We start from the raw sequence: 27,702 nt of genomic DNA on the forward strand, positions 1-27,702 counted from the left end.
CGGGTGGATCTATTAGGTTCGGCATCGTGACGTCACGAATTAACTGACTGAAATTTCAGTGGTACTGTTTAGGAGCGATCCATTTATTATGTTACGCTAAATTGAGGAAAAATCTTGGGAAAATTGAGAAAAGATTTTCGCTTGGTAACACCAACTGGTGGCAACTAACGATTTTAATTGGGCTCACTACTTGATCAAATTGAGCGCAAAATTTCATCTCTAACGAGGGGGTAGAAAAACCACAAAATTATCTTGCATACGGGGGATATTCATTGGATGAAAGGGACCGTGAAAGAGGACACTAAAATAGAAAGTTTTTCTTCCGACAGTTTCATCTTAGTATTATTCTTTGGTGAAAGCATAGAGGTAACTCTAAGACCAGAAGGTCCCGAAGAAACGTGCTCAACTTTTCGGCTCAGCTCTGGTACTCTCTTCGGTCCCAAGCTAATCGATGCACCCCTCGAAACAAAGGAAAATCCACGAACCCCTCATTTTATCTGCAAACTTTCATAGCGAATCAAAACAAAAATAGTGTAGTACTAGAATATCGGGGTACGTTAAACGATTTGCTTGGGACCAATAGGCTAGTCAAGTAGTGAGCCAATTTAAAATCGTTAAGGCCCAAGCGCAATGACAGCGGAAGCGGAACGGCAGCGGCAGCGGAAAAACCCGATCTGAGTAAGCCTAATTGTCAGATTGACATCGGTTAGGCATCTTGATGTCATTTGTGAAAACTGTCAAACTTTCCGTTTCCGTTCCACTTCCGCCTACATTGCGTTTAGGCCTTTAGTTTCAACCGGGTACCCTTTTGAATTCGCAAAAATGTGGCCGTAGTCTAAAATTTTATCGAGTCAAAAATAAATGTCAAGATAAGAAACTACTAAGGCTGTGTTCCATTTGATGAATTTTCAATTAAACCTGCTATTACACCAGACTTATTTCTGTCAGACAAGGAATCAATTTTGACAAACACTTTTGCGAAAATTGATTGATTGATTTATCTTTATTTAGGAGGCTTTCAGCCTGAGGCTGGTTCGCCTCCAACTTTTGCGAAAATCGGACGATCATCAACAGAGGGATTTTCGAACATAATAATTTATTTGCGAAGTGTCAAATTTAAGTGACAATTCTCCAAATAGAACACACCCTAAAGGCCCAATCGCAATGTGGGCGGAAGCGGAACGGAAACGGAAAGTTTGACGGTTGTCACAAATGACATCAAGATTTCTAACCAAAGTCGATTTGATTCTAACTAGGTTTCAATCCGACAAGTAGGCTTACTCAGATCGGGCTTTTCCGCTGCCGCTCTCATTGCGCTTGGGCATTAAAGGTTCAAGCGCAATGACAGCGGAAGCGGAGCGGCAGTGGCAGCGGAACGGCAGTGGAAGCGGAAAAGCCCGATCTGAGTAAGCCTACTTGTCGGATTGATAACAAGTTAGAACCAAATCGACATCGGTTAGGCTTCTTGATGTAATTTGTGACAACTGTCAAACTTTTCGTTTCCGTTCCGCTTCCGTCCACAATGCGTTCGGGCCTTAAGGCTGTGTTCCATGTGGTGAATTTTCACTTAAATTCGATAGATGGTTTTTTTTTGCTATTTTTGACCAGACTTATTTCTGACCGACCAGGAATAAATTGTGGGCAACACCTTCTCGAAAATCGGCGGATCAGCACAGTGGGATTTTCGAACATCTTAATTTAAGTGAAAATATACCAAAAAGAACACAGCCCAAACGCAAGGTGGGCGGAAGCGGAACGGAAACGGCAAGTTTGACAGTTGTCAAGCCCTAATAAAAAAAATCGAACTTCATGAAAAGCTTACAACACTGCCTGTCGCCCGATTCCTCGGAAAACTTCCTTCCCAAACACACCAACCCCCAGATGTGCCAGTTTTGCATGTTTGCTCGGTCCTTTTCATATATTTAATAAACGCCACTCTCGTTCTATTGCAATTAATTTGAGCTATAATTGCACCGTAATCTCGCTGTCTATGCTGCTTGGCCGATGATGATGCGAAATGTCATCAGAGTCAGTGCTCTCCTCCGTCCGTCGTCCATGTTCCATTCCAACGAAACTAGTCCATCATGTCGTCCGAAACTTTGTTGTAGCCGCAGCCGCCAGCGGCTTTAATCTTCAATTAATTACACGTCCAAAATTATACGATCGCCCGTTTCAAGCGTGCTCTTTAGCGATTTATTTGTTTGTGTATGTGTTTTGGAGCCGCTGCCGCCGCCGCCGCCGTTACTTCTGCTGCTGCTGTCACAGTGCAGCTGCGAAGATGTTGCAATTTTTACGAGAGTAATTTCGGGATGCCGTAAAGGGTTTTAGACGGTACTCGTAAACATTAATTTTGCCCAAAAGCGGCAAAGGTTCTGCGCAATGACAATGACCGCACTTGGCTTTGCAAATTAAACCATCAGCTTGCAGCATGACCAAAAATAGATTATAACAGCTTGGTTGATGGTCGCAACAGATGTCGCTAGTATGCAGAAAACCGAAAAATGTTTATTCATATGAAATTAGAGCCCTTTTCACTTCTTTTTACCGAACTGGCCTACCAAATATGTTTTTTGTGTTCGATTCTAAAATCGACATTTTTGGAAAATGTTCAATTCTCCATACATTTTTATTTAAAAATTTGTTTGCCCATAGGAAGGTGGCGCCATGCTGCCACTAGTGGTGAGGTTGAAACTGACAGCTTACTTTAATCCATTGACAAAAATCTTAAGTGGGTTCAACAACAAAGTATCTCCTTTTTCATATGACATTTACTCACGCATTGTCAGTTGCCAGTTACCATTAAGTTGGGTTTAGACAGAGCAAGTCAATTGTAAACGTGTAAACCATGCAATTCAACTAACTTGATCAACTCACTTGAATTGAAAAAAGTTGAACCAGGTTCAACTTTTCAAGAAAATTGAATTCAACTGAGTTTTTCATTTGACTTGCCTAATCTAAACCCAGCTTTACGCTCCGTCCGATGTCACGAACTATCGTACGACGCTGGTAGAATCTACAGTGCCCTGTAGCTGTAGCAGACACGAAAATTTGATTCTCCCAATTAGTCTACATATTGCATTTGCACTTTTGCAATCACGCGCATAGACGACAAAGAACAACAACTGTCACTTTGACAGGCACTCCCTCCCGCTTATGGCTAATTGATTGACGTTTGCGTGCGACATTCGCCCGTTAATTACGCTAATTTCCCGTTCCGCCTTGGTCTTGATTTTATCCTAAATTTAATTTGACCGCGACCTCGAAAAATGCGAGAACTGTTGCTCCGCGCGCGCGCTGGCAAAGGAAAAACACAATAAAATCAGACAGGTACCTGGCTGAAACAAACAACAACAACAAAAACACAGCAATTAGTCCAGTAATACAGCCTGGAGATTTTTGCGACCGCAAACACACGAAAACCGTCAAATTTCCGTCGTCTGAATGGCGGAATCGAATAGCAAGCGGCTGCGTGCGGAAATATGTCTCTGTGTGCGTGTGTATGTGTGCGTATTTGTGTTTGTCGAGGGGGCAATGAATGCTAATTAACATAATTATCATGATTCGTTTTTTTTTTGGTGTTGTTCAAGTCGGTCGGATTGGAATAAAGTTTCGCGCGCACTTTTGCCGCTGTTTTCTTTGGTGGTGTCGTAAATGCCGGTTTCGATGTCTCGGTGATAGTTTGACCCATTTTTTGGTGAATAATTAAAAAATTATAAATAATTTCGTCTGTTTGACTAGCGAGGGGTGTGTGTGATTGCGCCGAAGGAAGTTGACTCATATAGGAGTATTTTACTGTTCATAATCGAAGAAGAGGGTGATTGAGATTTGATTTCCGAAGAGTTCGGGAATTGACTTCCATCTTTTTCCTGTGGAGTGGGACAAATCTGCAGCGAGATGGTAAAGGGTGAGAACTAGGGGGTGCAATAGCGAGAGAAGGGTCATCCTGATATGTGGAAAAATCCCTCACACACGATTTCTGCCACGACGACGCGCAAATGCGGATGAAGTCATACAAGTTCTACTCTCTGAACGCCTACGGGCTTCGTTTTCTCTCTCTCGCTCTCGTTCTTCGTCTCTTGCTTTCGGTGGTTGTTCGAACATGTGCGAGCCCAACTCATACTTGAATCGTCCGACCCCTCCAACGCGTTCGCCGTGCACTCTTTTGTGTGTACGAACATGGCAACCCCACACCAAGCAAGCCAACGAGCCACCTCGGCAAAGCGCAGGCGCTCCTTCGTGTACACACGATGTGTAGTCACGTACGAACTGTCGCCTATCCGTACACGATGTGTAGCGACACAGCGACAACGGGCACACCAACGCAATCCGAACCCCACAAAAGATCGCCTTCACTTCGCGCGCTGGCAAGTGCTTCGTTCCTTCTCCCTCTTTCGCATTGCCATTCGTATCCGCGTCGACGAGTCGCGCTCACCCACCACCACCGACCGCGACTCCCTCTCTTCGTGTGTACACACTGTGCGCGCTGAGGTTAGTGTATGTGTGTGTGTGCCAGTAGAAACGAATGCGAGTGAGTTGGCGGCGACAGTCGGTGGCCGCCACCGTCGTCACAATACAGCATTTTAACTGAAATTTTCCTTTTCATTCGTTCGCAGACATTCGCGCCGTGTAGACGGTTTCTGGTTGGAGCTTGGATCGCGTGTGCTGGATCACCATATACACTTTGGCGGTTGGTGATGGGCTAGAAAGAGAGCGAGACCCCCGGACCCCTCGGCTCAAGTGTGGAGCCTTTCGTGCAGTCAACGTCGTTTTTGCTCTGGCAGTTGCTCGGTGGAGCGCAGCAAGTGTGGATCGCGGAACAGAACCACCATCAAGAACACTACACAGTGCACCCTGTCTGCACTACAGCAGCCCTACATGACACACGTAACATGTAGAACGTCATCGTCATCATCGCTCTTGCCAAGGGTTGAAAAGTGAAAAATAACGAAAATCAGTGATCGAACAATGAAGGAGACGGAGTAAACGGTTGCATCGGTTGCATTTGCTAAAGATAATCGTGAAATTTGTGAACCCCCTGTCGTTTGGCCTTCGTCAAGCAGCGGGCAAAACTCCGCGAAGCTACTCTCTGTCCAAGACAGCTGTGTGCGCGTGCAAATGACAGTCTATTGTGCGATCAAAGTGTGCCCTTCTGTGCTGTGATAAATTCGGTGTGCACCCCGCCTTCTGGGATTATCCAAAAATGGTTCCAGTCAGTTTGCAACTCAAATCGCCTTCGAGAATATAGTTTCTCAGCAGAGACCTTCCTCCACGGTAAGAAAATGTTCCCCAAAACCGATAAACATTAACTGCAGCCGTACCAAGGCAGGTGACTGCATTTTTCCATATTTGTCAAATCGCCCAAAATGGGCCTGTCACTGAATCAAAAAAAAAATCAACCAAAATTGTGGGATACGTACTTAATTTTCACCTGTCACACACATTCGAAAAGAAGTGAGAAAGGTGTTGGCCGTCATCAAGCGGAGAGGAAGATCAAAATTGACACCTTTTTCTGTCTTGGCCTTCTTTTGTCGGCTCTCCGGCCGGGCGGTGGTGGTGGTGGTGGTGGACAACGAAAGAAGTGAAGCAAAAGCAAGAAACTCCAGTGCGGAAGTTGCCCATTGAGGAGGGCTGCTTGATTTCAGTGTGCCGAAAAGGATCTCTGGCGGTGAACCGAGGAGCTAGAGGTGAAAGTAATTTCGAGTGCGGTTTTGCGCTTCTTTGTCCACCGTCGTCGAGGTGAAAGACTAGTTGAAAGTTGAAATTTTCGACAAGGGGTACCTACCTACTACTGTCGGTCAGGAAACCGGAGAGAGGCGATTGGCAAGTGTGTGCTAACGAAGTGAGGCTAATTGTTGCAGCAGCAGTTGTGGTTTTTTTTTCGGAAGCTTTTTCAAAAGTATTTATTTTTGTTTTTTTTTTAACATGGTGAAGGTACCATTTTTGTGATGAACTGTGAAAAAAGGTGCTAATTGGATAGAAGTTGGTTTTTTTTTGTTCATCTATGTGGGATTGAAAGTGCCGACGGTAGAATCTCGTTGTTCATGTTTCAAGCTGTCCTGGCTTTCGTTTTAGGAACAGTGATGGTCAATGAGTCTTATATCTGTAATTTCGATCAAGTGAGGTTCTGATGTTGTTACTGTTTTGTTAACACTTTATCAATAATGGAAGTTTGCTAACAATACATGCAACAATATCGAGAATAACTTTGGTTAGTATTGAGCAAGATTTCTGCCATTCGTTTGCAATAAAAAAAAATATTTTTCGGTATTATGAAATCATTAGAAGGTATGTTCGCACATGTAAGTTACAAGATGAGGTTGTAAAGTAGATGTCTGACACATAAAAGCTGTCAGTTTTGCTTTCAGAGAGGCACATTTTTATAATCGGTGAATATTCACCCTTCATGAAGAGTGAATACTCACCGACCATTAATGACCGTTGATGCAAAATTGATAGGTTTCATGTGTCAAACACATATTTTAGAACCTCTTTTTGTAACTTACAGGAACAACATATCAACAGCTAATGATTTAATAATTCTGAAAAGCATTCCGCATAGCAAATGGATGTCAGGAAAATTGTAAGACATAGAATTTATTAAATCCAAGATCAGTATTTAACATGTGATAACTTTCATAGTACTGAACAATTACTTTTTTTTTAAGTAAAACTGATCCTAGAGAACGTCACAATCAGCAAACAATATCATCGATGATAATCACGAAATCTGTTGAGCCTATTAAAAATTCAGCTCCCACTGGATGTTGTCACATTCCTGAGCTGAACTGAGATAAAAATCCGTTTCCGTAGACGCTAGACGTTGTTAGTTGTTGCACAATTTAAGCTGCTAATAAGAATGTGCATCTCTTAATAGATGTTAACCCAATTGTGTCTGACAAAATTGAACTTTCGAGTAGATTGTTGCGTCTGCTCGATCCAGCTGTGTCCAACAAAAATCAATCCCTTGAGCGCATTTTGGAGCGTCTTTGAGTAAATTCAAGAATGATTAAGAGTTAAGCTGGGTTTTAGTCAAAGGCAAGTCATTGATCAATTCAGTTGTATTCAATTGGCTTGAAAAGTTGAGTCTAGTTCGACTTTTTTTTTCAATTCGAGTGAGTTGATCAAATCAGTTGAATGGTATGGTTTCAACTGAGTTCATCAATTGACTTGCCTTGTCTTAACTCAGCTTCAAGAGGAGATGATGATTTTTTTTATAAATACTTCAAGTTCTTGTTCCTTTTTGTGATCTTAACAGCTTGATTAGCTCAGAGAACTAACTGAGTCTGAACCATACAAGAATTTAGGATAATGGTCTTGCTTGAGAGGATTGTTTTGATTGCTGGAGTAGCACATCGAATAATGACTCAAATATACGTAGACAAACATTGCTTTGATAGCATTGGGTTCCTTTATTGAGTAATCTAGGTCTTCATTGCTTAGCTCGTAAAATTTGCTTCTCAGTAACATTTTTGTATTTTAATGTTGTTACTATTGCAATTTAAATTGAATTAACTTACAGAATTTTGGAAGTGAAAGCGCTGTTTTAACGATTTCCCACCGGAGGAATTCGCTTTTCGTTATTATTCGTAATATCCGGAATAATTTTCTTGCGAAGCTGGGTCTCAAAATGTGCTCAAGACAAAAACAAATAGAATGGGATTAAAAACAAGTGTTTCACATGTAAAATGCAGAGTGACCAGTGAGCCGGGAAAACCAGAAAAAAACTGCGAATTTGAAATTAGAAAAACTGTTAAGAAAATGTTCGACTTTTTTCCAAAACAAATTTGAGCAGATTTCAGAATTAATTCTAGAGCTTACACCAAGGTATTTCAGAGAATGTTTTCTAGGGAGCTTCAGGAAAACCTCCAAAAGAGTTTTTACTAGAACTCCCTAGAGTAGAGGATTCCAGGATTCTTGAAAAATATCAAAGGAAGCGGATTTGAAGGTACACTTACAAAAAAAATGGTGCGAAGATCTATAAGGAAAGTCCGAGTGTAATTCCAAGCGCATTTCAAGAGAATTTCAATGAAAATTCCATGCAATTTTCAAAAGATTTTAGAGGTCAACTCCAAGATAATTCTGAGCAAAATTTGAAGACACTTCTTGGCGGGAGAATTTCCCCCAACCATATGGTGTTGGCAGGAAAGAGGGATTACAAGTTTTGCTCACAAAAGCTAAAAGGTTCTTTTTAATTGTTACTGGAGAATATAAGGTGAATTGCATGGAATTCTATGGAGAATTTTAGGCAAATTAAAAAAATTAAGCTCCAGTAAATTCTTAGAAAGAGTTTAAATTCGAAGAAGGAGCAAATTTTAAGATTTTTTCGGAGTGTTCTACAGACAGAAATGTTCGAGGTACTTCAAATTTATTGTAGAGAGGATTTCAAATTTATTTTAGAGGAATTCTGAAAAGAACTCTGTGAAAGGAAATCAATCTAAAGGAAATGCGTGAGAGCAATCAAATATAGAAGCCTGTTTTTTGAGCGAAATTTTCTTACAAAAATTGTGAAGACTTCGAACCTGTCGAACCAAATTCATGGTCGAACAAAGGTGCTGCTGTCTTAGAAGAGAAAAACGGGGAAATTGCTAATCGAGATTTGCTGGTCATCATGAAGATGGAGGAGATCTGGATGAATGTATGGTTATTTGAAATTTATTGGACCTTGGACTTGTAAACAGTTAAGATCATGGAATATGGCCCAAAGTGAAAGGATATTTCAAATCAAGAAAAATAAAATCATGGGCTTTGAAATATTGATAAGATTTAGGCATAGCAACATCTCTAACTTGGAGCAATTTCAAAGATTTTCGAACATGTAAAAATTTCATTTATCTTCAATATTCTCCATTTCCCACTTTTGCATGATCCTGGACTTCGATAAAAAATTATGATCCCAGAGGTTCTGGAGTAATATTTTCAAGATTTTAAAGATATTTATAACGTGGTTTTTGATATCTTGAGGTTTTGAAAAATTATCTAAAATATGATAAATTAAGATCCCGGATTTGAAAAAAAAACTGAGCGTGGAAAAATTAAAAATGATCAGCTTTGAAAACCCAACCCAATATTTGACTTGTAGGAGTCGAATACATATGTATCGCGCATATAATTGTGAACGTGTTATTAAAAAATTAAAATAGAAAGAATAGTTTCCTCTATTATAGAACCAAAAATAAGGTACATCCTCATATGGTGCCTATTAATGGATGACGAACTTAAAAATTTACTTTGTAACTAAACCATGAATTTATAAATTTTCCTGCAAAGTCTAGTACCGAAACTGGATGCACGTATTGAACATTAATCAGTATTCTCAATTTATGTATTTACTCCGACCATGTCTGGAATTTTTCAGAAAAAACACCTGGAAAATCAAAGAACTTCTGTTTCATAATTAATTCAGTTTTACAATCAAAACCATTAAAATTGAAGTTTAATATTTACGCATTTATTTACGATAACATTTATTTTAACAGGTCCTAAGATCTCAAAACGTATCAAAGTATTGACTTTTCGAACTCCAAGCCAACAATCTAGAAACTTTTCAAACTGCCAAAATCCCAGAAATAGAATCATGCTATTTGATCAATTTCAAGTTCACAACCGTAAACTTTGGTATTTCAAATATTGTTGCTAGTTTTGGATCTTGAAAACTTCTCACGTTCTCTCATCTTCTCTCTCTCATGCCTTTGAATTGCGCCTGAGCGATGGGAAAACCATTTGGCCAAAACAAGTTCCATGACAAAAACTGTCGCAGGAAGAGAAGTCGGTTCCAAGCTAAATGCGGGAAGCGGATTTATTGCGCCTAATGAATTCCACTATTCGTGCAAAAGTAGAACTAGAACTTCTGAAAATGTAAGCATTGTCAGAATCAGAAGTGGACGAGCAGCTCTTCCTCCTCCTACTTCTGTGAATAAACTTGTTTTAACATCGATTTTTACATGAAATAGAGTATGTTTTTCGTGGTTTTACCATTGATTTATTAGAAGCTATAAGTGAGCAATGAATCAATTATGCTGTTACTCAAACGTTGTTGATTTAAGATAAATTTAAGGGAGATTATTTAGTTTATCAGGTTCTCTCCCTCAAAGCTACATTAAAACATTATTGCTTGTTTTATAATGGTTTTAACAAACAGTCGTACAACAGAGCAATTAGTTTGGATCAAAGTTAGGCTTTGTCATAGACTGGGAAACATAGTGAAATATTCTATAAATCATGAAATGACGAATGGCCAATTGGCTTTTATTGGCTACTTAATAAAACTACATATATGGAATAATGCTTGCCTTCATAAAACTTTAATAAAACTCAAATAAAGCTGTAAGCCACTGAGAATGTTACCTGGGAATTTATATAAAACCACAAATTTTCGTCTGAAAGTAAGTTAAAAAGTTTTGAACAGCCATATCGTTTATAAAGCCATTTGAACGTGTTTGAGTCGGTCTATAAAACGTATTTTTTTTAATAATGCGTTTATTTTTCCAGGTAGCTTTGCGGAGCCGACATTCATTGTTTAGATAACAAAATTACTAAAAACTAACGTTAGTAAAGCGGCTATCTCGAGGTTAGGGGTTACAAAGTGTAACATGTGGATGGTAGGGTAGGGATTGAGAACACAAGGTTTGGAGAGCAATGTGCTCTTGATCTCGAACTAAGCGACATGCTGATGAAAAAGGCAAACATGGGGGTACACCGGATCAAGCATATTTAAAAGCAATAGCTATTTTGTATCAAAAATATGATCCTAATATTGTTTAAACTTAGTATTATCATCCAGCAAATGTCTTCTTGTTCCATTAGTAAACATGGATCTTTTCGAATATTTGTACATTTGAAAAAATATTGCAAAGCAATTAAAAAAAAACATTAGTTTTTGCGGTATATTGAGTTCTTTTATAAGTCCATGAAATTTAACTTTACAAGTCTTGAATCAAAAATTTCCTAGCCAAGATTTTGGAATAAAGTTACGAAAAAAGTTGAAAATCGATCTTTATACAGGCTCTGCCATAGAGCCTAAAACTATATCTACCGATAAATCAAAGCATAGTTGTTGAACCTCTAGCCAAGATTTCAAAATTGTACATTCAGGTGTACGCTCAATTTTGAGATAAACTGTATGTTCAAGATCATGAAATGATTTCTATGTTTCAGAAGCATTTAAATATTTCTTGGACTGTGAACCTTAAGAGTGGCATGTTAGCTTCCTATATTTTAGTCTTGGATGTTTTCTGGTTCGAAGCAAATTAATTTTTCATTAATCGTTGCACTGGTGATATTGAACCTACTACCAATTATTTTGTTTCGAACAGTTAAAGGTTTGCGACTGGAGTGCGGGATGCTTATTATGCCCCTCTCCCCTGTACACTTTGCCACTATTACTCCTACATTACATTGACATTATTCCAGGACGCGCAACATTGTTAGTTTGTTTGTCTTAGACTACCTGAAAAAAACCTGGGAAATCAGGAAATATCAGGGAATTCCATTTTAGTCCTGGAAAACCCTGGATTCTCAGGGAATTTCTTTAAGAATCAGGGAAATGTTTCTTAATCCTCTCTGAAAAGTAATACTGATCTCGCAAGTCTCATACAATTTAATTAATCGGTGTAGTTTGAGGATGCTTGTAAATTACGCAAATCTTTAATAGAATAGTTAGCTAGTTGGTGCTCAAATGAAAGGTTATAATTCATAAATAAAATTTGTGCCAAGTAATTCAGGACCATACTGAAACAGAGAGCATACTCTTAGCCGAACTCCAGACGAATCTAGAGCCACACTTCCGTTCATACTGGCGACATCGCTCTGATGAGACAACAAAACCCTACCCCCATGCTCCTCCCCTTTTACTATCTTTCGACAATGTACCCCTTAACCTCGGGTAAGCCGCGAGTATTCGGCCCAACTCCTACTAGACATAGAATTAAGTGAATTTTGTTACAAACAGAACAATGAATTATCGGCTCCGTAAAGCTAACGTTATTGAGCCTTACAAATAAACAAACTAGATAAAAAAGAGAGCATATGTATAGTTTAAAGCATATTTATAGTATAAAGATTGCACATGTATTACTGTAAGAGCTGTCACAATCTTATGATTAGTATTCGTGAGATTCTGCTTGGAGAACTTAATTTAATTTTGGCCTAAAACCTAGATGATCAAAAACAAAAATCCAACTCTAGGTTGATACGTCCCTGAGTTGCAATGGAAATCAGTATCTGTAAATCCATTTTCACCGTTGAGTAGAATTAGCATCTTTGTATAAATACAAGAATGGTAAAGAGTTCAGAGCTAAGGGTTATATTGCTGAATACTTGTTGTTGTTCCTCATTGTGTGGTTAAGATCCGCATATGTTCAGACATTAAGCTATTCAATGACAATTTAGAATCATGATCCTGATTGGATTACTTGGAATAGCAGGTTATGATTGAATATTGAACTCAAGCTCACATGGACCAACATTTCTAATTTTGTAAAAGCAACACTCTGAACATAACATTTTCCGTTGTGAATGATAGTGGAGGGCAATCCCAAGTAACCAACAAGCCTGCTTAGTAGTAATACGGCTAATAATGTTCCGAAGCCCTATATTAGTCATATGTTAGCATTATATAGCTTAAAAACCAAATTAGTGGGCTTATTGAGTACCTGGGATGTTCAATTCGTGCTTGTAAACGATTTCCCACTGAAGATCTGCTGCGATCTAGCGTTTGGTTAAACGTGTTGCCTAGAACACATTTTCAACGGAGCTGAGATGGGCATTGATGTTTTCACAGGGAATATATTTTATAGCGGAATTAAAGACAAGTGTTTCATATGCGAAAATATCCAGAAACAATCAGAAAAACAACTAACAAGGGTGAGAAATTTGCCATGCCAGGAAATAAAGTAAATTGAGGAAAGAAACGGATCATGAACTTGTTGAAAACTTTCTGGCAATCAAGCGAGCATTCTAGTGATTAAAATGTATGTTTTAGGGACTAACTGGTCGTGTTATGATAACTTTATCTTTAAGTTCTTTAAGTTCTTGCTGATTGATATAAAAATGGTTGCAGTTTCATTTTCGTCATCAGTCAAAGTCACATTCCGGTGTTTTTTTCTTCTGTTCGGGACCTAACACCACTGTGACCAGTAGTTTAATCTATTGTAGTATATCCTTTATTCTTCTTCTTCGCATTTCAAGCTTATTGCATATCGCACATTAGCTTATTGCGTGCTCTCAACTTAGTGTTCTAGATGCACTTCCACAGTTATTAATTGAAAGCTTTCGATGCCTGTACTATTTTTGCATTGGTACAATTGTGTGGCAAGTCCAATCATACTTCTTTGCCCAGGGAAGTCGAGAAATTTTCCAACCCGGAAAATTCCTAGACCGGACCGGGAATTGAACCCAGCCACCTCCAGCATGGTCTTGCTTTGTAGCTGCGCCTTTACCGACTGAGCTAAGGGAGGCCCCAAGTATATCCCGTGTCCTTAGTTTAGTGCATGCACTATTGAGAAATGATGAAGTATTCGGTTTTGATACAGTTGTCATTCTTGCCTTCATCGCAAGGAATCGGATCTAATTGAAAGGTCCCGCTATTTGTACCCTTCGGAGTGTTGGAATACCCTCCAAAATTGAATTCCTTAGCAACAAAATTAAGGAATGACACCGATAATGACCATGCATCAGAACCTTAGTCTAAACCACTTCAAACTAGGGAACAACGAAAAGAAGATTAGGAATCACATAGATGAAGACTAACTAACTCATTTTTTCCTTGTTTCAAGATCATCCTCTGTGGACAAAGCTGAGTCTTGTCACTATCAACAAGGCATAACAAGTAACAAGGACTAAGATGTGTTCCTTGGATTACTGAAAAATTCTGTTCCCCTAGTTTGAAGTAGTCAGGACTAGGAATCGGTGGTAGATCTTACATCTTACAAGGTGATTTACCCACGTTACGGGGCAACATTTCGGTTACTGCTATAACTGATTAACTGGATCATACCATGTCTTACACCTGTGAATTTAGGTAAATGTGGATGGTTTTCAATAGATGGCATTTTTCTAAAAAACGACTGGAAAATTGGGGAGTTTAGTTTTCTTCATTTAGTCTACACACTGGATAAACGAATGTCCAATCGTTGTAAAATTTATTTCAGAATCATACAACTTTTTTCGAAGTTTTAAATCCTAGGCGCAAGTAAAAATTTCAGTGTCTGTGATCTTTCAAATTTGGTGCAAATCTTCGAAAATTTTCCTCGTTCCAGAATAATGAGATTTTTTCTTAGACTGCGATCTAGAAAAGTTGTCTAGGTCCCAGAGTTATGAAAAATGATCTATTTTTGACGTGTTACAGAAGTTTCTATATTAGAGATCATTCAAATTGTTTGTCTTAAAATTGTCGAAGTTTGTTCAAGTTGCACCTCTATTTCCCCTAAATCCAAGATTTCGTAATAAATTTCTACGTTCAAGCTTTCACATCCCAATATTCGTTCTAATAGCGCAATCCGCGTTCTAAATCTAAAATAAGCTTAGTAAAAGTTGAACACGAAAAAAATCGGACACGTAAATTTTGTTGGGGCTTTAAAATGCGTTTTTTTTTTATAGTTCAATGTAACAGCTTTACATTAGTAGGTAATTATGCTTATTGTAAGTCCCTTGTTTCAGTCTTCCTTCTTACCTTAGGCCATTGCTCGAACTTTTCTTCGTACACGGCCCATCATCTTTTGCACGAGTTCTGTTCCCACTTGTTTGTCGGCCAAATTTCATTTCCGCTTGAAATTCTTCTGGTCAATTGTAGTTCCATAATTTTTCTTCAGTATGTGCTTCACAATTAACCAGTATTCCTCAGTCTCAGCCTCATTTTAATTATTTATTAGTTCCGGAGTATTGGCCGGATTCATCTCCTTGGGAACCACTGTGACGCCATTTTCGCTCTACCACTGGAAGTTGAGTAGTGGCAGCTTATCAAGTCCGGGCAGAATAGACAATCCACTTCATGCTGCTCCAGAAAAGACAGTAGCCTCTTCCGTAGGCACTCCTCCTGGGAAATTTGCTGCACAACAAAAAGAAAATTTTAACATTTCATCCAAGAGGAGGCACTTTAATCATGTCGAAAATCTCATGTAATTTTTATGGGCACCAAAATAAACAAATTCAGTAAAAACAGCGTAATGTCGGTTCATGCACTGTATTAATGATAATTTTGTCCTTTTTGGCAAGTCATATTACACTATATTTTCGACACGACTGAAGTGCATCCACCTTGATGTGATATTAAAATTATTTTTTTGCTGTATGGTTCAAGGTTCCATAACTGCAGACTGATTGCCAGGCAACGAACTTTTTGGGGAATTTCGACTTTTTTTTTTTTGATTTTACACTTTCCCGGTCAACCGAGGTATGAAATTCCTGCCCAGGAATTTGATCGAAAACTGCCGTCGAAATGCTCGTTATGATCAGGCTTGCCTAAACTCCTCGACTCAGATTATGCCGGATAGATGCCCATTAGAGTGATGCAACATTTGAAATTTTCGCTCCACAATACTTAAACGATTCCAAGTCGGATCCTGACTAACCTCTCATAATTTGAACCCATTTGGTGAGAAACTGAGATGGCACAAACCATTTAAAGTTTGTATGGGAATTACAATGGTAAAACCAAGATTTTTGTTCATGGCTATCTAATAATTCACCACATCGGTCTGCTTCAAAAGCTTTCAACTGTACTTGTAGGAAATTTTCCCAGCTACAACTTTGCTGAAGACCACTTTTTGATTAAATGCAGGGATCGAATGTTATCAATGGTTCAATGCGCTGATGTCTTATGATCATGCTCAATCAACTGCTCAGCAGGCAACATTGGTGTTTCTGGGGCGTTGAATAGGACACAAAAATCATGGCTACTATGTCACACTGCAAAATACAGTGTTGCCTACAGAGCAGCTGCTTGATCATGTCATAAGTTTACCAATCTCTTAAATAATTAATAACTTTTTCCTGTCTCGTTTTACATAGAAACAATCTTGGGCAAAGTTGTAGCTGAGAAAATTTTCTATAAGAATAGCTATCGAACTGTTTCGCAGCTCAATATGGAAAAAGACTAGAAGGCAATGCTCAAAAAGTTGAGATTTCCCATAGTAATTTACATGTAAACTTCAAATGGCTTGTGCGAAGTCTGTTTCTAACCAAATGAGTTGTAACTTTGGAAGGCTAATCGGGACCCGATTTGAAACCATTTAAGCCCTGTGGAGCGAAAAAGTCAAATTTTGCATCAGTCTAATGCCCATTTATCGTGAGCTATTTCATCCCTCACATATAAAGAGCAATGATGTCAAATCCAAAGAGCGCAAAAGAGCTCGAGCTCAGATTGATGCTCAAGCTGGACTTCCACAAACACGTATCACGATGAGTGATGCGGGGTCGTTCTTGGGTGAGGAATGATTTACATCGGCTCTGCTCACCGAACAACATTTTGAACTTCGGGATGGACTCGGTGAAACGGTGAGTTTCGTAATGCTTGCGGAAAGAGCACGCACGGTTGATTGATGCACGGTTCTTCCATTCAATATTATGATACACAACAACATAACAATACATTCAATGGACTATGGGACCATTCCCAGAGAACGTAACATTTTGAGAGATTGATGTTTTTTTTTAACTTGGGGACCACTTTTTAGGTTACTCAAACTCAGTCACAAAAATCTTTGATCGTTTTTTCCGCTAAGTGCTTTATGAGTGGATAAACGAAATTATATTTCTGACTTAGAATGTACGAGGGAAAAACTAGTGAACTTATGATCAAAATATAAAAAAGTATCCCAGGGTGCACCATTTCCTTAATTTGTTTTAGGGATCTCGAATTTAAGTCCCAGCAAAAAAGTCGTAACATTGAAAAAAATGTCCATGATGTCTAACATTTATCCCGGAATCTAATTTTCTTTTCAAGATCGAGATTTTAAGTTCTATGCAAAATTTTCCTCGTTCCAGTATAATGAGATTTTTCCTTAGTTGCCTCGGTATGAAAGAGTTGTGATTTTTCCTTTCTATTTTTGAGTTGTTTCAGAAGTTTCTATATCCTAGATCTTTGAAATGGATTGTCTTAATATTGTCAAAATTTGTCTAAGTTCGAGACTTTGAACATTTTTCTCCCATTCAAAAATATGTTTCAATTCTCATCAACAATTTTTGTTCAATCAATCTCGCGAATGTAATCTGAAATCAACTTGTTTGTTTTAAAACAATCGAGGTTGAAAAATAAGTACAAAGTGCAGAAATACGGGTTAGAGTTGGACCGCGCTCTTGCTTGTTCAAATAATACTGATTTTTCAAATTCAAGCATGATACATGTTTATGATAGGTTTCAGGGCTGGAAAGCGCTGCAGAAAATTTGCAGAGCAACTTGGCAAAGAGAGTATGGTTCTCCTATTTCACATACACTTTTCCTACTTATCTTCGAGAAAGCAATCCGCACAAAGAGTGGTGGAAAAAAATCACAATCTCTGTGCGGTGGAGAGAGCTAACGAAATACAAAAGACAACTAACGTCTGCTTTGTCGTATTTGCTTACCACAATAGCATTTGTAGGAGGAAATGAAGAAGCAGAGGACCATGAAGAACTTTGACTTTCTGCAGGGTTTCTCTCTGGCAATCCTACACTTAGTGCGCTCTTTGTGTCGGTGCGATGGCTTCACTTTGAGCGTCTCTGTGTGTATGTCTTTCTTCTCTTCTACGCACTAACGCAGTGAGAATGGCCAACAAACTTCGTGTTTGACTGTTTTTAACTTTGTGGCTTCCAACAAATCAGAGCACTGCATGCATTGCGTACAGAAATTTCAGCCCTGGTGTGAGTTTATACAATTTTTCGAAGTGGGTTGCAATCAACGAAAGATTGGAACCTTATCTCTCCGATCAATAAATGTCACTATTGATCACTTTTTCAATATTTTAAAGTCACTATTTCCGTTATTTTAGTCACTAAAGTCACTACCATTGTATCCAATAGTCACTACCAGCCCTGAACTTCCACGACCGTTAGATCAACATTCATGCATAAGTTTACACTCCATTTCGGAAAGTTTCCAGAACCGAAACTAGCTTAATGTCGACAAAAAAAAATCCAATCTTCAAAATAACAACTTCTATCCAAAAGTAGCTTTTCTCGATGACCCTAATCGCACCGCTCATATATTTCTTTATGTTAATTCAACGATAAATTCACCCAAACAGTCAGGAACTCTCTGCGAGCACGTCCAAATGATGCTGCTGCTGTTGCTTCGAAGAAAACAACTATTATGAATTCAACATCTCCACAATTTATATGTAAATTCGCGGTATGCTGACTAATTTATGCAACTCGGCTGTTCCACGCTGGGAGATTTTGAGGCTCGCCATAACTTAGTTCGTTGCCGGAGAAAAGATCTCTCGATCCGTGAACGCGAACACCTTAACGCCAGCGCTAATAACTATCCATTAATAGTTCATTTTCTGTGTGGTGAAAATACCCCCTCGCAACTTGTTGGACTTCACTTAACTTCGATTTCAAGGACACACGTCGCCGGTTGGATGCTTGATCGAACCATGGGAGAGTTTGTTGGGCTCTGCGGTTTTCTCGATGGAAGAAGAAACCCCGGGAAGCGGTAAGGGCAGACACACATTCTAAACATCGAACCACGAGAAACGGCCCCGAGACCTAAGCGTTGATCGTCCTCGTCGTCGATCGGGTTGTGAACTTGAAGGGAACGAGAGGGAACAAAAAAATAACAACGTTCTCGTAACATAACCTCTTTCGAGCCATGCTGCAGCGAGAGCAGGAGTTCTAATCGAAGAGGAGGAACAAGAGCAAGAACATCCACAAGGAGGAAAGATTGCGTCGAAAACAACAACAAGAACCTTAAGAAGTGGATGATGAAAAAATGTAATAAAATCCACTTGGCCGCCCGGTCTCTCGCTCGCGTATGCTTGTGGAGTATTTTTTTTTGTGTGTCTTACCCCTCGCCCTTGTGCGAGGGGTATGCGCTGCGGTAGGAAACGGCTTAAATTTCTTCTCGCCGCGGCCGTCTTCTTCGGGGGCTTCTCAGGCTTTTAAATATCAGATGAAAACCAAAAAAAATCGACCTCTCTCTCTCTCATCTTGATCTTGTTGTGGCGGTTGGTCGGTCGGTGGTGGCATTCCTCCCGCCGAGAATCTGAACTCTCTGTTTATGACGTGCAGTCTGAAGGCGTTTCGATGTTTGTTCCCCGAATCAGCTCGATTCAAGGGAGCGATTTTGACAAATCGCTTGTTAATAGAAACGATCCAGCCGAGCCGCGAGGGGCAGATGTTCGATTTGAGATGAAAATTAATCCTCGCTGTCCGCTTCGGGGGAGCCAGAAGCAGAAGCAAAATAAATATCGCCGGCTGCCACCGCCGCCACCAGCAGGCACGGCCAGACAAGATAGCGCACAAACAGATCCAAACGAATTCATCGCCGCGTAATGCAGCACTCTCCGAATTAAGCTTAATTAAAATTAAATTAAATAATAATAGAACACGCTGAGTTTGAGGCAGGCGATGGCAAAACTGCTCGCCGCCACCGCCGCCGGTATTACTGCGTGGAGTGATTGAGTTCACTATCAACAGCCACCCCGTTTCATACTCCTCCTCGCCGCTACTTATGCTTCTGGCCCGGAACAAGAACAAGGCACCAATTTCTTGGTACAGCAATCAATTTCATTGATATCGCCAGGCGCATAAACACACACACATACAAACACACAGCCTCTCGGTTATCTCGGTCTAGTTTGTGACTGTCTGTCTGGTAATGCCTATCAGTCTCGCTGCCTATCAACCGGCCAGTTTGCCTTGTCGAACCACTTCGCTAACTGGTAAATTATTATGTTACATAGAAAATATTGTTCTTGATAAAAATCAAAATACGATAAATTTAATACCTCCTCCATTGCCTTGGTCGCCGTCGTCGTCGTCGTCGTCGTCGTTTGGTAACGAGTTCCTGCCCTCTTCAGCAATGATGCTGTGAACTTGAAATCTATACCGTTTCCCACTTCCTCTGCCCGGCTGCCGTTGCTCTTCTCCGCCTCCAACGCAGATAATGAAATTAAATAGGAAAATAATTTAATGACTTTTCGTTTCGGCGGCTTGCATACCTCTGCGCCCCGCCGGCACCGCCCGGGCGGAATTCGATCTCGCCGTGTACGTGGTGAATGGTGGTGGTGGTGGTGGTGGCCTCCGACCCCGACCGCGGCCGAAACCCGACGAGCGTCGGATGATGATTAATGCTTCCTCCACGTTGCTATGGAAAGTTGCTTCTTTTTGGCTTGAAGGAACTTTCCACCGGGTGGGTCCTTTCAAATTGCCTTTCCCAGTTCTGATGCGATGTCGAATGCACGACTGCACTACTTCACTACTTCACTTGTTGATGGGTCATTTGAGGGAAAACAAAAGCTCGCAAAAGAAAGATATTATGGCGGCTCAGAGGGCTCGGCTACGACTCCAGTTTTGATAGTGGTTATTTATACAGAGCGGTACGGTTGTTTGCGGATGGAGTTTTGGCCGGTGTTAATTTTTCCGAATTTCTGGCTGTCTGATATTTGGCAGTAAGAATACTGACCGATATGTTTATTACCAAAAAACAGGTATCAGTGAATCCTGAAAAAGGGGTACCTGCTAAAACTCCATCCCCACAAACAACGGTACCTCTTTGTAGTTCTTTATATATGCGTGAGTAATGATGGTCCGAAAGTGTGGATATCAAGCTTCTCACTTGAAAATGTGATGTCGGGGTGTCGACTACCTGCTTGGAAAATCAAGGAATCTCAGGGAATTTTCTATAAGCCCAAGGAAATGTTTCTCAATCCTTATTCATAACTGCATTACAATCTATAATGATATCACCAATCATGTACGAAAGTGAAATACAACAACCCCTCAGTATATGCGGTGTGTATACCGTGCACCCACTGCTGTTTCTCGGATGTCCTTCAACCAATTACGCTGATTTTTGACGTAGGACTACGTCTGTGATTATTATATAGGGGGTACACTTTGTGAAAACCGAAAATGGAACATGTAACAAAATTATGAAAGATTTTAAACGTTAATAACTCAGCTGCCCCTGGGTCAATTTCAATAATTTTATCACCAATCGATCAGAAATATTCCTACGCATCTGTAAAACTAAGATTTCATAATTTTTCGCAATTTCACTATTGAAAATTGCACGAATGTGCAACTGTTGCTTTGATAATTAAAATGATCACCGATTGCCTGCGAAAAGCGATTTCCCTAACACAGATTTCAAAAATTGATTCCGTCCGGTCTCACCAAACGGTGTTTATTCAATCACCGCGTGGTTTGTGGTGGTGTTCTCCAGAACACAACGAAAGGCTGCCTGCAAGCAGTGAGCTGCAGCCTACATGAGCAACCATAGAAGGAGGAAGAGGCCGCACCGCTATTGATCGGAATCAGTAGCTCTATAGTATCTATGTATCTATGTCAAGCGCGTCATGCCTAAGAGTATAAACAGAGAGAACCCCGCTCAAATTCCTATTCGTACACAAAACACAAGCTTCTGCTGCAGTTAACAAATAAGATTTATTTTATAAGATCACGTAGTCCTACGTCACCATTGCGCACAACCCCATAGGGCTGTCCCTTGTAGTTTTTGTATGTGATTAGTGTCAACTATAAACTAGTTACCTACCGAAAATCAGCTCAATGGATGGGAAAGGATGGTCAGAGCGGTAACAATAGCGATGGAGTTAATTAACCTTTCCCGTACGCCTTCGGAAGAAGTATTCCAAACGATACTTTGTGAAGCGGAGTCCAGACCTTTGACTGGAGACAGCGGACCAGGAGGCATTAACTCCGAATCACTTCATTCTCCTGAGCTCGAATGGAGTCAAGCAGCAGGAGAGAGTGCCTACAACAGAAGGTGAGGCTCTACGAAACGGATGGAATCTATGTCGCTATGTTCTGGATCTGTTTTGGACGAGATGGATCCGGGAATATCTGCCGGTGGTGGCTCGACGAACTAAATGGCATGACGAAGCGAAACCCATTGAGGAAGGAGATGTAGTCTTCATCGTAGGTGAAGCCGTCCGGAATAAATGGCCTCGTGGTAAAGTAGTGAAGGTCATCCCGGGAAAAGATGGTCGTATTCGGCAGGCAGACGTCCAGACGATTGCAGGAGTTCTACGGCGTCCCGTGGCGAAGCTCGCCGTGATGGACGTACTTCCGACAGGTAATCCTGCTGGACCGGAGCAGCATTACGGAGAGGGGGATATAGCGGGAGGCGTTACAAGCGTCAGCGTTCCAAACGAAATGTTCTGTAGGGATGCTGAACCAGTTTGATAGATCAGAAATGTCATTAGATGAAAATAACAAGTCAAATGTGTTAGAATGAATGGCATGCCGATGAAAGTTGTTCTGATTAAAAGTGAATTTATTGAGGTTATTACGCTATATTTCCTAACATTTGTGAATCCTTTCCTGTGCTTACAAATGTCTCGTGAGTTTTTCATGCAAAATATTATAGAAAAATACCGGTGAATTACTTATTCTACTTGAATTATACTTATAGGTTAGATTCATGCAAACATTCCACTAAGTGAACTAAAATTTATGATAATCTCAATTCCAATACGGACAGACAGTAAGTAAACGTTAACTCTAATGTTTGACTTATGACTAAGACGATAAACTAATTAAAAACAGGTCATCACAGTTGGCTATCACAGGGAGGTCACTAGGACGCAGGGTATTGCGACTAGAGTCACAGAATTGTGAGTATTCCTAGGGCATAACTATCGGTATTCTGTAAATTACAATCGTGTTATATATTTTAGCTTTAAAGCATTCGCATAATAAACCGTGACTTCTACGTCTGCGTCTCGTGCACCAACAGGATCAATAAAAATGCTGAGGTTTTGACAGAACTATGCTGTGGTTACCACCGTATTTTACATTTCAAGAGCCACATGTGAAAAGGGCATACAAGCTTTTTGTAAACAAACCTTCTTATTTCCATTTCTAACCACCCATATGACACCAACGCAAACCATCAACATTACCAGATAGGGAAAGCTTTCCCCTTCCCGATGATGTTGTTAGTTTGCGTGGGCGACCCTCGGTAGGCGAGAAGAAGACCTATAAACGTTTGTTTACAAAAAGCTTGTATGCTCTTTTCACATGTGGCTCTTGATTTGATCGTCCATATACAGTAGCACCACAAGCATGCTGTGGTCGGTTCAAAACTTGACCATCTAAGTTGATCAATTAGTTAAAGGACAGCGGAGAAAGTGGACGGTACCACCCACCGCATATACGGATGGGTTACTGTTATGATTGTTTTTAGAAGGCATGGACTTGAACTTTTTAAATCAGGGGAAAAGTTCTTGTACTATGAACATGTTGGACTATTTCTTCAAGATTCTGGCACGTAATTCAGTTTGAAGTTTCCGTTCTTAGGACAATTTTGAAGATTGCGGACTTAGATTTCAATTAAAATCCATGGCTTGAAAACCAAGATTCTGGATCATTTGAGTTTCGACGAATTCCGGACTTATAAATATTTTTAATATTCAGAATTTGCAAGGCTTCGTTGTCACTTTTATTATTTTTTATTTTAGTTTTGTTGAAGACCCCAGACCTAAAACAATAACCATGGTCAAGAGTCATTTGAAATTGATCGGATCTCGGACTTGGATTCAGCTTAATTAAGATCATGGAAATGAAATAAAAAATGGAAACCCCAGGGTAAAGCAAACTTTTAAATCAAGATGATGGATTAAAAAAAACAACATCACGGGATTTGAAACATTAAAAAGATCCCAGTCTCAGCAACATCTCGAGTTTCGAGCAATGTAAAAAAAATCGAACTTGTAAACAGTTCAATATCCTAAATGATTCTATGATCCTGGACTACGAAGAAATATAGCGATCCCAGAGGTTCCAGATTAAGAAACGTATTCAAGATTCTAAACTAAAACATTTATGGTGTAAATTTTCGATACCCTTCTTCTTTCTTCTTCGGAGTTCAAGCTCGTTGCTTATAGCATATTAACTTTTGGCGTGCTCTCAACTTGGTGTTATTAATTGAGAGCTTGCATTAATTCAGAGGCGTTGCGTGCTTCATTTGTGTACCTGTGAACCACAAACTTTGTTCGTTATAGCGTACCACCACATATTAGTTTTTGTTTTATTTTTCAATGCTCCATGAAATCGAGGGTCATATTCTCAATTACTATATTCATCACTACCTAATGTAACATTCAGTGGCGTCGCGTAACCTCACTTTTTACCTGTGCACCAACTTTCAAAAACAGATTTAATGCCATATCAAGGGGTAGGTCACTCCGCACACCAATCTTGGGTTATCTTTTTTGTCAGTGTGCCGCAAATATGCCGATTGTGCCGGTCATATTAGAGCAAGCTGCGATTGTTTGTAAAATACCCATCCCGGCAACCCGGTATTTCTGACACCTTGAATGTTTTGGTATGAAATCGCAAGGAAAAATCGAATTGAGGATGACGCGGGAAGTGGCGAGTGTGCGAAATTTCGGAGTTTTGTGATCCATAGGGTAATGAAAGCCCTGTGTTTTAGTGTTTTATAATGCCCTCAAAGGCAGACCAGAAACCTAGACTTTCGGCCGGAACGAGTTGGAACCGGTGGGGAGCATTGTTGGAGACCGACTATAGAGGGTGACGAAAAGACTTCTGTAGTTTGTTTTGTGTGAGTTGCAGCATTATTTGAATTAAGGGTACTAATGAGGTCTGATTAACTGCCTCTTCCTCTTGAGTCCACTCTAGAACCTACTGTTCATAAGTGAACTGCTGGTCTGAGTTCCTCTGGTATATTCAATTGACCACTTTGTCAAGCAGTTTTGGCGTGACTTTCTACCAGTGATTACACAAAACTGGACCAACTAATTTCCATTTTTTTTATGAAACGCACAAATATTAGCTACTTTTCTCGTGGTTCTAGAAGAAAAAGTCTCAAAATAATGTCAAAGTTCAAGTGGTAGTAAACGTCATTTTAACTGCTCGAATGAAGTGGTTATTTAGAAGATGTTCCTGAACATACAGTCAAACAGTACGTAATGCTCTGAACAACTTCAATGACAGTTGTCCAGCAGTGCTCCCATTTTATTTACAACAATCTAATGCCTACGAGATTGTGCCGAAGGTATGTCGAAAATGTGTCGATGGATGTGCCCAAGCTGTGTAGAATATAATTTCGGCACAATGTGCTGAGTGCCTTACCCCTTGTGCCATATTCATACTCGAATCGGTTGAAAAACACACTTAATATTTTAGTTAACTCGATATCTATCCATTGCGAGCAATATTTTGATAATTGTTTATGTTTTGAGAGTTGATGCACAGGTAGATTGAGGTTAAGGCGACGCCACTGGTAACATTTGAAAGGCCTATCATCTTGTGTAAACAAAACTTGTATAGCCATTTTCGCGCTAATCGAAGTAGGTGGAATCAATCATGTTTTGTTGTTTTTGACATCATCCACATCCAGAGGGCCAGTCACTTTTGAATGTATGGGAATGGTAGGAAGCCATTTGGAAATGCATGAAAATTTTTAAGTTTTTATTGTCTTTATGAGCAGTCTTAGATGCACAAAAATTGCACGACTACATTACTATGGTGATAAGGTGAAAACTCGTACATTTGTTTCCTTCTGTGAAAGCATATTTAGTCACAAATCGTGGATTTTATGATATTCTCCATACTGCAAAAATGATTTTCCTACCAATGCACTATGGGTAAAAATGGGTCCAAAATTACCCAAAATTCAATATCTCAACAGCACGCTGAATTCCGGCCATGAAAAACAATTTTTCCGAAGGGAAATCGTCCGTGTACCCCGTATTCCCCTAATATCTCATGAACTGTTGTTTAAAGACATAGTATTCAAAAACCATGCATAAAGTGCTTATGTTTTACGAAAAATAGAGCTGTGAAAAAAACATTTCCTCCAAAAAGTAGGAGAAAATGGGGTAAAATGGTCCAAAACACATACCTAAAAGGCTCTCCGGTCAGCGTGCTGTTGAGATATTGAATTTTGGGTAATTTTGAACCCATATTTGCCCATAGTGCAATAGCTTCTACTCAAATCGTATAATTAATTGCAAAACTTAACCAAATCTCGTTTTTATAACAAGGCTAACTCTTTCGACTGAAGTGTAATAAAGAATATCCGTCAAACACTTCCGAAATCATTTTTTGACACAAAACAGTGTCAAAATCTAGAGAAAATTTATGAAGTCCCCCTGGGTAGCAAACTTGAATTAATCAACTCTTTATTCATCAGAACAACACTATCAGAATGAACCAGGTGAAGCTCATTAGTTTTGACAGGTGCACCAACCATCGGTAACTCTAGATAGAGCTGGAATCAGGGCGTAACAGCTTTTGTAAACAATGACTTCTATCGACGATTTCTAGGAACTCAAGGCACGCCCACGCAAACCAACATAACCGTTGCGTTGACAAGCCTTAACTTTCTAGAAATCATCGAAAGAAGTCATTGTTTACAAAAGCTGTTACGCCATAATTCCAGCTCTATCTAGAATCCAGAGATTTACAACTGACAAGAGAGTGAGTGCGAGCTTTTGCGCTCTCTTTCTCCATTACTGTCTTTGCCTGCAATCAGATATCCAAGTGCACAGCGATAAATGCACGCTTTAGGCACCCATACATCACAAATGTTCTTCTAATTTAAACTCACATTCAAACCGGTATGTAAGTATGATAACGTCCAAAGCGTACCAGACTGCTGTTTCCATGTTGCTTCCGTTTGACACGTGACTGTTGAAAGTTTCAATAAAAACAGTGGTACAAACCGCCATGTATTGTGGAAAATTTGTGGTATGTTTCAAGAGGTGATAGAAGGTCTGCTTGGCATACATCAGGCATTTGACCACTCACAAACCTGCCAATCGCCACCCAAAAAAGTTCGGTTCTAGGTGCACTATTTAACGAGTTTTGTCATGGTAGTGATATCGACCATCCGAACTGAATTTAATCCTTTTTGCAGCAAACCAAGTTCGAAGATTTAATTGAGTGTATTCATGGTCACTTGTGGTCTGCAGTAAAGAAGTACAGCTATAATGTGACCATAAAATCTATAAAAATCGGAACGCATTTTTTTTTTATTATTAACACCTGTGTCGTGCACAGGTTGCACATGTGGACACGACGCCACTGCATTAATTTGTATATTATGTTGCAAGCACAATGATACCAACAATCAATACGAAACTATCGATTTTAAATTGGCTCACTACTTGACTAGCCTATTGGTTCCAAGCAAATCGATTAACATACCCCATTTCTAGTCAAAATTCGAGTACTACACACTGTTTGTTTTGATTCGATATGAAAGTTTGACAGATAAAATGAGGAGTTCGTGGATTTTCCTATGTTTCGAGGGGTGCATCGATTAGCTTGGGACCGAAGAGTGTACCTGAGCTGAGCCTAAAAGTTAAGCACGTTTCTTCGGAACCTTCTAGTCTTAGAGTTACCTCTATGATGATACTCTATGCCCAGTGAAGTCCCTCGACTGGCCTGGGAATCGAAGTCGCCGCCTCCGGCTTGATAATACCGTGCATTTACTGATTGGGCTATGAGGCCCCGTTAATACGCTGGAGTTTTGAAAAATCGAAATCCCGGAATTGAAAAAAAAATCCGGGCAAACTG

The 27,702-nt window shown here is 39.8% G+C and overlaps 1 long non-coding RNA gene across 1 annotated transcript in view; it reads left to right on the forward strand.

Moving 5' to 3' along the window:
* LOC135698464 (uncharacterized) overlaps positions 1 to 27,702 on the forward strand; it is a 102,560-nt gene that overhangs the window by 17,363 nt on the left and 57,495 nt on the right. Inside the window, exon 2 of the long non-coding RNA XR_010517489.1 lies at positions 4,614 to 5,271. This is a non-coding gene — a long non-coding RNA (uncharacterized LOC135698464). The remainder of the gene's footprint in view (positions 1 to 4,613; positions 5,272 to 27,702) is intronic.

This window comes from Ochlerotatus camptorhynchus, unplaced genomic scaffold, assembly GCF_037179485.1.
Source record: "Ochlerotatus camptorhynchus isolate MF236.1 unplaced genomic scaffold, CSIRO-AGI_Acam_v1.1 ptg000086l, whole genome shotgun sequence".
Taxonomy (NCBI): domain Eukaryota; kingdom Metazoa; phylum Arthropoda; class Insecta; order Diptera; family Culicidae; genus Ochlerotatus; species Ochlerotatus camptorhynchus.